Source organism: Anguilla rostrata, chromosome 12, assembly GCF_018555375.3.
Source record: "Anguilla rostrata isolate EN2019 chromosome 12, ASM1855537v3, whole genome shotgun sequence".
Lineage (NCBI taxonomy): Eukaryota > Metazoa > Chordata > Actinopteri > Anguilliformes > Anguillidae > Anguilla > Anguilla rostrata.
This window is the reverse complement of record NC_057944.1, coordinates 36,254,665-36,267,327: the sequence shown is the minus strand read 5'-3', so window position 1 is coordinate 36,267,327 and position 12,663 is coordinate 36,254,665. Positions and strand designations below refer to the sequence as shown.

The following is a 12,663-nucleotide window of genomic DNA, read 5'->3' as shown; positions in this document are numbered from 1 at the left end:
TTGTGAGAGTTTATCTGTGGCTACAGCTTGCAGTGATACTACGGTGAGATGAGATGACTGACAGAGACAGGAAATCCTGCACGTCAACTGTAAACAACACCATGTACACAGTTTACTCTCACCTGCAAATCCATTACTCTCTGCCACTGTATGTAGGTCTCACCTGGGGGAAGGTGTGATGTGCGTGCGTGCATGTGTGTGTGTGTGTGCCGAACGGAGACGACAGCAGCTGAAGATTTCCCAGCATGCCTGAAGGCACTATTGGGCCATGCGTTCCTCTGACTGTGTGCCCACACAGCAAAACCCATTCACACCGGGCTCTTCCGTTACTCTGCCCGGGGACGGGCCTGGAATCGTACGGGGAGAGGGGGGGGGGGGGGTAGGCGGAGCGTGAGGCGTGAACCTGTGTAACGTTGTCATGGAGATCGCGGCCACGGTTCGGTTGATTTGGCACGCCCTATCAGCCGCCGCCGGCGTGTGCGGTGGCGCCCTTACCGCGGGGGCTTCACGCGTGTGGGGGCTGCTGATAAACCCCCCCCGGGCACAGGACCCTAATTTCCACACCAATCTGAGACAAGAAACGCAGAAATCACTTCTATTACATGCAGATTTCTGAGGTACTTCTGCATTCGAACAGGGCTGAGGCGAAGGGGGAGGGGCTGAGGGGGAAGGGTTTTGGAGGAGGGTGGAGGGAGGGGGAAAGAGGGGAACTTGCTGCGATCCAGTTCTGTCACTTTATCTGTGCACTTATTCTTTTTAAAACAGCACAACCTCTGGCCGTGATTTAAGGGAATGTTTATCCTTCGGCTGTAAATAGTTTTATTTTAACAGTTACAAACAGCTCCCGGCTCTGAGCGATTGGGCTATTAGAGCACATTCCAAAACACACTTAAAGCTGCCACAGGAACACGTTTAAGCTGTACAAACTCCATTTTGTGCAGATTTATGGGAGCCATGTGTGTTTCTGGAAGCCGTTTCCAGTCCCCTTTGACATTGTCATGAGGTTCGAGTGAATTATGCGTGAGGGTTTGTGCATGTAACAACTTTACAGTTCATTTTTTTTTATATAGTTCCCCAACATATAACTTATAGCAGTTATCTTAATCTCAAGGCCATTTGGCAAATAGGTAAGGGAAAATCAGAATCAGACACTGTAATGCAACGGAGCAGTGGTTATTTATTGAAGAGAGAGCTTCAGAGAAACATTCTGAAATTCGGAGGTCACACGGGGTCACAGAGGGGGTCAGTGTCTCCAGGATTTTGGGGTGAGGGTGAGAGCGTGTTCCCGCGTACCAAGGTTCCTCTCTTTCAGCGAGGAAAAAGGAATGTCCCTCTTGCTTTTGCTTCTTCTCCCCTCTTTTCATCATTCGTGTTTTGTTGTTGGTTTTTTCGTTTGCCGTTCGTTTCGCCAGTTAAACTGTGCCTGCGCGAGTGTGTGTGCTTGAACAGGAGCGAGAGACAGAGAGAGACACACAGAATGAGTGCTAGCAAGAATGTTTTTTTTTTTTTTTTTTTTTTTCCAAGAACCATTTCTCCCTTTTCTAAACGGGATGAAAGAGAGACTGCGTGTCTGAATTCGGCTGAAGACGAGGATGAAGGCCGCTCTGGTGTCAGGGCCTCGGTCGGACTCCCGCTGCCCGGCGCTCGCTGAAGTGCCCGAGCACAGAATCTGCTCCCTTCCGTCAGAAACGAAAACCGTTTAGCCTCAACAGTCAGACAGCCGCAGCTGTTCACCTTGCAATTCTTTCAGAATTTGTCTCAAAAGCTCACTCCCTTTCACTCAACTTTCCCCGCATATCATACAAATATGAAATATTAGTCTATTATTTTTCTGCTCCAGTACTTGCATTTAACTTGCCCTAATGTTTTGCTCAGAGATGGTCAGCACAGAACAGAATGTTAGCATTTGGGGGACTGACAGGGTCCTTGGGATTGCCAGTGTGAATTTTTAGTGTTTGCACTCATAGGTTGGAATGCATTTCCCTTTTAGACCATACAAGAAGGATCTCCATCTCCATTTTTCTGAAATGAAGCAAGCAGAAAATAGACCTTTTTTAATCAGCCACAGGCAGGCAATAATACTGGTTTATTTCAAAAGAAAAATCAATACAGTGTAGGGGCATTGTCTGTTTGACTAGAAAGGTTGCCAGGTTGCTCCTCAGGGTAAGAACATGGAAGAGCTCATTTCTATTTGAGAAACCGTAGAAGAAACAGGCGAGCAACCTTTGATCGTGTCCGCTTAAAGAGCAGCAGATCAGACAAAGGTGTATTGCTGTGGGACATACAGAGAGCAAAAAGCATAGCTGATTAAGACCAAATGAAAACAAATTTAAATTTCTTTCAGTTGGATGGTATTTCAGCTGTAGCTGGCCATTGATTCTTTCTTTGCTTCATTTCATTTCCTGTTCTGTGAGTCTTGTTTATTGGTGGTCATTAATAAACAGACTCACTGGAATCACTAATTATTGTGATATAAATTTAAAGCATAAAGGACACCCAGGTCATTTCTCATAGCCTGTTTGTTTGCATTTTTTCACTGCATTCCAAACCTGCCCTTCCCATCATGCTCTGGATGGGTTCAGCTCTGCTAAGCTCAGATATATTTCTGGGTGTATTGAAGCATGGCACCCTTACCGTTAGTGTCTTCTCTTCGCCCTGACCTATTTCTCTCGGGTATAGTTAAAAAAGACCCTTGGCTTTCTTGCGGATCGCTTCATGGCTTTGAACCTTGAACCTAGGGGGAACCGGGAACATATTGTTCAAATATTGATCAGTGTGTACTGGCCAGCCTGTCTGCGTCTAGCTGTGCTCTGAACAGTGGAGTATTCTAGAATGTTATCTTTCTGCCTCTGAACAGTGGAGTATTCTAGAATGTTATCTTTCTGCCTCTGAACAGTGGAGTATTCTAGAATGTTATCTTTCTGCCTCTGAACAGTGGAGTATTCTAGAATGTTCTCTTTCTGCCTCTGAACAGTGGGGAATTCTAGAATATCTCTTCTGCGGAGTTGAGTTTTCGGTACAACAGCCAGGAGACTTGGCTGTGTGCAGACACCATGAGATCTGAGAACACCCCCCCCCCCCCCGTCAGACCTGGGAACCTGGCGGGATTCCCGCTGCGTTTCCCGCCCTCCCCTGTGCTTATTTACAGCTGTTCTAATCAGCCCCCCGCACGCTGGAGACGCAGCTTCGCTCATCAGTCGCCGCTCGTTTCGCCGCGAGGTATTGGCTCACGACGTGCTCATTTGCATAAGTGTTCCCCTGTGGAAATGCCCTTTTCCTGGCAGACAGAGAGAGAGAGGGGGCCTGTGGGAGGGAGGGAGGGGGGACGGAAGGAGGGGGCAGACTGGTCTGTGAACAGGAGATAGTGTCTGTCACAGGTTCAGCCTCCCTGACCTCAGATGACACGCCAGCTGAACCGTGGCTGCACAAATCATGAGAGAAAATTGATAAAAGAAACCAATTACATTAAAATCTGTGACATGATCACTGTGAGGGAAACCCATCCACATCTGAGCAGGGAATGAGGGAATGAGCAATCGCAGTCTTATGATCATTTATAATAAAGCATTTATTTATATAGCGCATTTCTGACATAGTGTTATGCATATACTATTTTGACTCTGAGGAACTATTTGTTCCATTAAAAAAAATTGTACTTGCAAACTTGCGATTTAAAAAATAAAAAATAAATAAAAACACTTGAACAAGGTTTAGTACTGTTATTCATCTCATCTTTAATGACATTCCAATTTTCTTATTTTTCTCAAATTTTCTCAAATTTGCGGAGTCTAATCACGAGTGCAGGTGACTCTCATTTTGTGATAATTCCACTGGGATTTTGGGAGAGGGTTGGAGAGCACACAGTTCCTGTGGGATGCTTTCAGCTGGGCCTGCACTTAGTATTGACTCTCCAATGCACTAGTGGATCTGTGCAGTCACTTCCATCTTTCCAATGTGAGGTTAAACCGAGGTCCTGACTCACTGTGGTCATTAAAGATCCCATGACACTCTTCGCAAAGAGTAGGGGGTTCCCCAGTGTCCTGGCTAAATTCCAAACCTGGCTCTTTCAAACTGTCCTAATCACCTCTTGATTCAATTGGCTAAAACAAGTGTTCTATCCTACTCTACCTCAGCTAACGTGTAGTGAGCATTCTGGTGCAAAATGGCTAATGTGCATCACCCAGGTGGGTGCTACACATTGGTGGTGGGTGAGGTGAGTTCCCACTCATCACTGTAAAGCACTTTGAGAGTCTGGAAAAGTACTATGTAAATGCAATGATTCATTCATTCATTCATTCATTCATTGCACAGGACAGACTGCGCGTGCCCTGGCTCACTGGCGCGGTTGTTCTTGCCTGACAAAGTGAGGAAGGCTCTGAGAACCGAAAACACCCCCTCCTCCCCAAACAGCACCCGGGATAGTGATTCATCACCCCCTGGACTGCCGCAATCGGCAACAGTCAGGTCATATTTCAATTCTGCACCGTGCGTGCAGCTGCTCTTCAGCCACACTGTATTACTGCAGTCTCACATGTTTTCCTCTTAGGAAATACATAATAAACTCTGTCCATTGTAACCTATTAATTATGACAAAAAATTCCTCCACAGGAGGAATAAAATACAGCACCTTCACTCACTGGCCCCACGTTGACTAATTAGTGAAATAAAGTAGATTTATTTATTCGTTTATTTAATTTTTTATTTTTTGATGGTTAAACTTAGGCCAACTTGGGCTTAGTTTTCCAGCTCCTGCCTTCATTAGAACTGCAGGTCTGTCTCCAGTGGAGAGCTCCTGTTTCTTCCTGCTGTGGAGGTCCTGTCGTCTTGAGCTGTTTCAAGCCGCGCACTCATAAATCTTTATTTTTCTCGTATTGGGGAGCGCACCCACTATCTGACATGTTTAGTAAACAAACAAACATGTGGCCGGTAGTAAGCACGCAGCTATCTTCCCATTTGTAAGGTGTGAAATTAGTTACGCACCACTGCGTTTGAAAATGTACTTCTCTTATCTTCATTTGTATGGCATTTAATTAATGTCGGCTTGTACCGATGATATTTACGAGTGAAAGCGACTCACATTACTGCCTGACAAAAATGTACGTTTTTATAGTGCTCGACAGGGAAGCGTCCCTCTGGTTTAACATTCAGTGGAGCGCACAAGTAATTCATCTGTTCCCGTAATGCAGGAAAAACCAAAAACCTTTCTGGCATTTAGGGAAAATTCTCATTAATAAGAAAGTGTGCCCCTGCAGGCAGATGACCTCTGTGTACGACGATATGAAATTAACATTCCACCCACCGGCCTATCAGGTGTGATTGATGTGTATCTTTTTTTATTGCTCTTTTTTTTTTTTTTTACTGTACCTTCCCAACTGAAACTGTTTGAATGCAGCCATGAAGCAACTGACAGAAAAAAAAGAGAAAAAGGAAAAAAAAGAGGGAAAAAAAGGAATGAACTAGCTTCACTGGCCAATTAAAATACATTCTGTTACTTTTCTGTTTTGAACAATAACGAGGGCTTTTCAGCTGCAAATTTGTCAACCCCTGTCACCCACCATGGGGGGGGGGGGGGGGGGGAGAGAGAGAGAGAGAGAGGAGAGGAGAGAGAGAGAGAGAGAGAAGAGAGGAGAGAGAGAGAGAGAGAGAGAGAGAGAGAAGAGAGAGGAGAGGAGAGAGAGAGAGAGAGAGAGATGCACACATCAGAAATGAGCTCAGGTATGAAGACAGATGTGATGATAAATTAGCTCAGGTTTGCCCCTTTTCTTCCTGCTGTTTTCCTTTAATGCTGTCTAATTAAAGAAAAAAAAGGCTGAAAGTTCCCCCTCTGTTGTCATGCTGACGGTAAACAAATGGCGCTGCAGTTTCGGGGGGGGGTGGGGCTTCCTGCTGTTTGAGAGGATGTTTTGGGGGAGCACGCTGTGTTTGTGGCAGTGTGTGTGCGCCTTGTGGGGACTGACATCCTCCTGTTCTTGATGGTGCGTGTGTGTGCGTGTCTGTGAGTGTGTGTGTGTGTGTGTGTGTGTGTCTGTGTCTGTCTCTGTGTGTGTTTGTGTGTGTGACTCTGTGTCTGTGTGTGTCTGCATGTGTGTGTGTGTGGGTTTGTGTGTGTGTATGTGTGAGTGTGCGTGTGTGTGTGTGTGTGTGTGTTTGTGCAATTTTCTGTCATCAGAGAGCTTGCCGTGAGGTCAGGTCATGGTGCTGTGTGATTCTCCAGTCCCATTGTGTGCTACCGGAATAGACTGACTTCAGCTCTTCATTGTCACTTTGTGTTTGGAAAATAATAATAAAAAATCAATGCAATTCACCGGAAAGTGGGACAGTTCCTGTGATGGGAGGTATTTGACAACGCTGTCATTGTCCGAAAGTTAGAAAGCTTTCTCTCTTTCTCAAAGTTTTCTTTGGCAGCGAAAAGAAAAAAAAGAAAAATTTGGCGGACAGGATTTACTCAAAGCGTGAAGTCCCGGTGTGAAGCAGCTGGACGTTTAAAGCGCGGTACAGAGCGGAGCGGCGCGGCTGACCCTCCCGGAGGCTCTGACTCACCGCCGGAGGAGCTCGGCGATTTGTCAGCGGCGGGATCGTCCGGGTCCGACGGCTCGCCCGTCCGTCACCGCCGCAAGTGCCGCTAGCCGTCAGGGGGGCTGGCCAACGGGTTACCGGCGCTGGGAACCCGCCAGCTTTCCCCCGCAGCCCCGCGGGGCTCCGGTACCGCCTGCTCGCTCGCGTTCACCCAACGATTTCCCACAGTCAACTTTCTCCACTTCCTGTTTAAAAGCTTCCGTGATGCGGAAACGTGACAGATTTCTTTATTTATTTATTATTTTTTTTAACCGCTCCCCACTCTAATAAGGGGCCAGGCCTGAAGGAGGCTGTGGCAGAGAGCCACGATCAGTCTTGGGATGGCCACCAAACGAAGGGATGGGCTGGTTCACGATGGTCGATGAAATTTACTGTGAGAATGAACCATCCGTGCTACCCTGCTACCCTTTCTCTCCCTTTCGGCCCTCTGCTCCATCCCTCCCTCCCTCCCTCTTTACTTCCGTATTTTCACTCTGTCCATTGCTACTTCCTTTATCTATCTTTGATGCAAGTCAGTCATGTTGACGCCCCCCCAAAACTCAGCTGACCAATCGATGTTCAGGAGGGAAGTCACATGACTCCCTCTTTGCCAATTTGGCTGCGTGTTCTCGGTCGCACGCGAGTCAGAACCCAGAACCCAGAACCCAGACCTCACGGGACCAGCCGGACACAGTCCCGGTGTGAAGCCTCCTTTTTAGCCCTGGTGCCAGGTGACCTCTAATGATGAACAGCGTGGCTGCAATAGCACAGCGTAGGCTTTTTTTAATACTCTACACACGCGCTCTCCTCTCATTTAGAGCGGATAATCTGTTATCCTGTCACGCTAAGCGGTCCTGTGGCTAACGCGAAGAGGGCTCTCTGCGAGCCAGGGCGTGTGAAGGGTGGAGGTGGGGGGGTACTGGCAGCGGAGCCGCCCTCAGGCGGTCAGGGGAACAGGGGTAACGAAAGCGCTCGATAAGCCCTGGCGCGAATTCGGCAGCCAGTGCCAGCGCTGGAGGAAGCCAGGAGGCCCGGGCACAGACAGGTGTTGCTCAGTGGAGTGTGCAGAGGAACCAGGGTGCAGCGTGCAGGGTGCAGCGTGCAGCGTGCAGGGTGCAGGGTGCAGGGTGCAGGGTGCAGCGTGCAGCGTGCAGCGTGCAGGGTGCAGGGTGCAGCGTGCAGCGGGCAGCGTGCAGCGTGCAGCGTGCAGGGTGCAGGGAGGTAAAGAGGTAATGAGCCCCAGAGACTGGGCAGGGAGTTCTGTAAGCAGGAACAACAAAAAAAAAAAAATTTTTAAGGAAAGGTCGCTTCTCTTGATGGAACCCTGTTGGATTTTAACATGCATCCTGTATGCCTTAGGAAAAAATTTAAATAAAATAATCCACGCTCAGAGCTCAGCTCCTGCAGGTCCCTGAGAATTTCCAACAGATCATGATACCAAATAATATTACCATCTGAAAGAGGAACTGTGTTCCAAATAAAAATGTAGGAGTTTTTCCGGTGTCTACTAAAGGGCTGAAGTATCAAAGTAAATAATAATTTCCCCCATACAGGTCTTACCCTTAGTCATTTTGAAGTCCAGCCTGGGAACTGCATGATGTTTGTGTTTGAGTTTCTGTTCAATCTTTTTGTTGCTGGGTAATCACAACAGCTGTACCTATGGGCTAGTACCCATCCCCTCCCTTAAATTTCTCACTCGCTCGATCTCTGTCCCACTTTTCTCTCTCTCTCCCTCTCTCTTACCTCTCCATCTCCATCTCCCTCTCTCTCTTCCTCTTCTTCTCCCTCTCTCTCACCCTCTCTCCCTCCCTCTCTCTCTCTCTCTCTCCCCCCCTGCTCTCCCCCCCTCTCCCCCCGTCCCCCATTACTGCTCCTCATTGTGTGTATTTTTGTAATCATGTCACCTGATTAAAACCCCATTGGCGGCTCTGCTGAGAAGCGGAGTGCAGTGCGTGTAATCAAAATGGAAATGAGTCACAGGGCGGTGAGAACAGCGCAGGTAGATGCTGTGAGTGGAGACCGCGTTCTACTCCAGGCACGACCCCCCCCCCCCCCAACCCCGACCACCACCTCCCCACCCTTCTTCTGTTTTCTAATAATGACCTCACCACCTGAGAGCAATGAACAAGGTCATGTAATTACACAGATAGCTCTGTAGATACCGAACAGCGGATGAGAACCACGCAGCGAAATTAAACACGTGAGGGGCAGCCGGGCAGTAAATCTTGTCCGAAGCTGTTTTTTTCGCCGGCAGGGTTCGAGTCGAGCAACCTTCAGCTGCGAGAAGGCGGCAAATTCTGAATGTAGTCTGGCTAGACTGGCGAGGTAACATCGCTGACTGAATTCCGATTGGCTGTGATTTTTGCGCAGATGCTCCTATCTGAGGATGTGATTGGTTCTGGTCGAATGGTTGGGTGTGACCCGTTCTCAGACCTGACGCATCATCAAATGCCCCCCCGATTGCAAGTTTGTATGGCCAACGTCTCCTCGGCTCAGCCTTTTACTGACCACTGACCACTGACCTCTGACCTCTGACCTCTGTTTCAGCGGACCGGTGAAACAGATACTCACTGAGACTTCACCTACATTAAGACCTTTTTTTCAAAACCTGTCTCTGTCACACACCAACACACACACACACAAACACATGCGCGTGCACACCCACACACACACACACACACACGCATACATGCATGCATACTTACATACAAACACACACATACCCACATTATTTAAGTCTCTTTCATTGCTTTTGCTGCCAGACCTATTGTGACGAAGATGGAGGCATTGCCAGGTCTGCTCATCTGGGGTGGTAACTGTGAAAGTATTCTGTTGCCTGTTCTCGAGTCAGCACCTGAGGTGGGGGTGAGGCCAGCCATTTATATCATTCAATGGCATATGTGTGCAATGGGTTTCATGGGATTCAGTTTGCAGTATCTAAACGAATGCATTTCAGTGCTGTCACACGATGTCCTTGAACTTGTTTCACTCCCTCTATCAATGTGCCTTTATGCAAGTAGCATGCACTCTGCCTTGTGCTGTACTGCCAGCATATCAGTCTGAAAGCGCATCAGTACATCAATATACAAATGGCCTGGGCCACCATCTGTCACAAAGGTGCTGTAATTTCTCATTTCTACTTGGCGCAACCGAAATGTATAAAAATTTTAATTTAATGAAAGGTGTGCACTTTAATTCACACGTGAATTGTTTCATTACAAATCTAAAATTGTGGAGTGCAGAGCCAAATCATTATGTACCTTTGCACCATTCAGCTGTGTTGTAACAGTGTTTTCATAAATCTTTTTTATATGATTTATATGAGATTTCCACACTCTCGTTTTTAAATTGATTTGATGTGGTGGCAGACGAACTAATGGATCATCAGATAATGATTCATCTGCAGTCCCTGGGGCTGGCCTGGGTCAGTCTGCCCCATGGATTCAGCTGTGTGTGGCCTGAGGACCAGAGACTAGCCTTGTAATGTGTGTGTGTGTGTGTGCGTATGTATGTGTGCGTGCGTGCGTGCATGTGTGTGTGTGTGTGAGAGCATGTTTTCAGAGCATGTGGGCACAGGGGATCTCTGAGTGGTGGGTTGCCAAGTTGAGACTCCATCCTCCAGCTCCTCTTAGGTCACGCCAGACAGGGCCTAGAACCTAGAACCGAGAACAACCTATGACCTAGAACACCGGTTCCGCTGTTCCCACGGTTACAGACTGAGGGGGTTGTGTGGGGTCGTGCGCGAGGGGTAGGCCAGCACTCTGTGTGTGTAGCTATCAGCTATTGGCACATGGCTTCCTGTAATTAACCAATGGGGAGACAGGTGTACTGGGAGTCAGGAGGAGGTATGTTCATCCATGCGTCTCGGGGGTGGCTGGAAACACCACCTGTTAATGTGTACTCTGAAGTGGTCTTTAATTAGAGTTCTAGCAGTGGTGCAATCCCTTTACTGGGAGTGAGGAAGAGAGAGAGAGAAAAAAAACCAGATACTGAGCAGGGATGGAGGGGAAAGGGGGATGAAAAGAGCGAGCAGAATAATAATGAAGAATGTAGAATAGGGGGAAAATGCAAAAGAGGGGAGAAGAGGCAGAGTGATTACAGGAGGAGTGAAACGGACAGGTCATGTGTGAATGTGTGTACCTGCTCATGTGTGTTAGCAGGTACGCCAGGTTTCACACAAATTAGACCTGTAGACTCAGTCATCCTTTCCTTTCTTCTAATTTTCTTTTTTTTTTCCTCCTACAAAAAAGACAAGTCTCAGAACTGTAGCATTGCTGGCAGCCAACAGGCCTCAAAATTGCTCTGTGAGCTTCATGAACTTAATCACCGCACTGATAAGGACAAGGGCCTGCCGTCCTCGAGAGTCCTGTCTCTCCGTGTTTAATGGGGAATTTAATCACTCATTCTTACCTTCATAAATATGTTTTTGAGTCTGTTCTGTTGATAGCTCTCGGGGTAGAATAAAAATTAATTGCTTGCATTTTTTTGTGTTGCATTTCTCCTCCCAGCACTAACTAATGTAAGCCATCCATTTTATAGCACCTCTTGGTTGTTGTCTGCAGTGGAAGAAACTGCAGCTGAAGCCTCTGGGTCACTTTTTTTTGTGTTGTGTACGGTTCTGTGGCAAAGATTCTGGGAGGGGGGGGCTTGCTCTGAATGGGACTGTGGTCATGTGTTGGGGGCAGACAGACAGACAGACAGACAGGCTCATTCAGCTTTCCAGCTGTCTCACCATTGTGTGCACCCGTATCTCGTATGTGTCTGCTTGTACATGTCCACAGTGGTGTGTGTGTGTGTGTGTGTGTGTGCGTGTGTGCTTGCGTGCATGTGTGTGTGTGTGTGTGTGTGCGCGTGTGCGTGCGTGTGTGAGAGTATGCGAGGCTCATCACTTCTGTTTTCCTTCATGTCCAGACCTTGTCCTTCTCATGGTGTTGATAATGTGCTGTCGGTTGTTGCCACTTGTGAGTGTAAATAAAAAAGAGAAAAGAGGCGATAATGGGCCTCTCCCAGCGAGGGGCTTGTGAACCTGTGAGTTTTACAGTTCTTGCGGCGCGACAGGAACTGTGTGCGTGCGCTTCTCGCTCCGTGTGCGAGCTCGCTCGTAGACGATGTCCAAGGTGAGTCTTCGCCGACGGCTTGTTGATTTAACGCTTTTCCTCCCCACGCGGCGGGCTGTGAGCTCGTTCGGCTTTTGCTGAAAGAGAGAGAGAGAGAGAAAATGGAACCCTAAATCTCGCCCGTGCTCGGCTGAGCGATGGCTGCCCTTCCCGGGGCCATTGTGTCTTTGTGCCGTTTGTCTCCACTTGTGCCCGTCCTCATTGTGCGAACAGACACCTCTGGCAGATTGCGGCTTGTCATCTGTCTCCTTAGGCTGGCTTTCATGAACCCCCCGGCCCAAATTAACCCCCATCATCGTCCCACAATGAGAGGGGGCGGGACGGGGCCTGATTTATCCCGTCCCTCGCCATCAAGGGCACACTGTGGGCCCGTCCTAACTCCTCTCCCCCCCCACAGCCACACCCCCCCCAGCCACACCCCCCCACCCCGGCCCGTCAGACTCCTCTTTGCTCCTCTCCTCCCTCCGTCCCTCGCTCTGTTCACCCTCTCTGCTTGAGAGCATAGTATTCATCAATAGTCTGATTAACCATGTGCTTCGTGTGTTGTGTGTGATGTGGTGTGTGCGTCAGTGTTTGTTTGTGTTTGTGTAGTGGGTTGTGTGTTGCTGTGTGTGTGTGTGTGGTGTGTGTGTGTGTGGGTGTGTGTTGTGCTGTGTGGGGTATGTGTGTGTGCGTGTGTCTGTGCTGTGTGTGGTGTGTGTGTGTGTGTGGGGTGGATGTGTGTGTGTGTGGGTGTGTGTATGTGGTGTGTTGTGTGTGGAGGTGTGCGTGTGTGTGTGTGTGTGTGTGGTGTGTGTGATGTGTGTGTGTGTGGAGTGGTGTTGTGTGTGTGTGTGTGTGAGTGCTTGTGTGTGTGTGTGTGTGTGTGTTTGGGTGCAGGGGGCAGCTGTATTATTGGACACATATCCAGCCCTCCCATTTTCACCCAGCCCATATGCTCCCCCCCAGGAGTGTGGCAGAGAGGGAGAGAGAGAGAGAGAGAGAGAGTGCT

General features: G+C 48.4%; 1 protein-coding gene and 1 long non-coding RNA gene across 2 annotated transcripts in view; one reads left to right on the top strand and one right to left on the bottom strand.

Annotated features, from left to right (window-relative positions):
- The window catches only part of robo1 (roundabout, axon guidance receptor, homolog 1 (Drosophila)), a 434,162-nt gene that overhangs the window by 188,123 nt on the left and 233,376 nt on the right, over positions 1-12,663 (top strand). The gene's annotated exons all lie outside the window — the stretch shown is intronic.
- LOC135237001 (uncharacterized) lies at positions 1,160-2,892 on the bottom strand. The gene is made up of 2 exons (XR_010324728.1): positions 2,635-2,892; positions 1,160-1,440 (listed from the first exon to the last, which is right to left on the bottom strand). It is a non-coding gene; the product is annotated as an uncharacterized LOC135237001 (long non-coding RNA).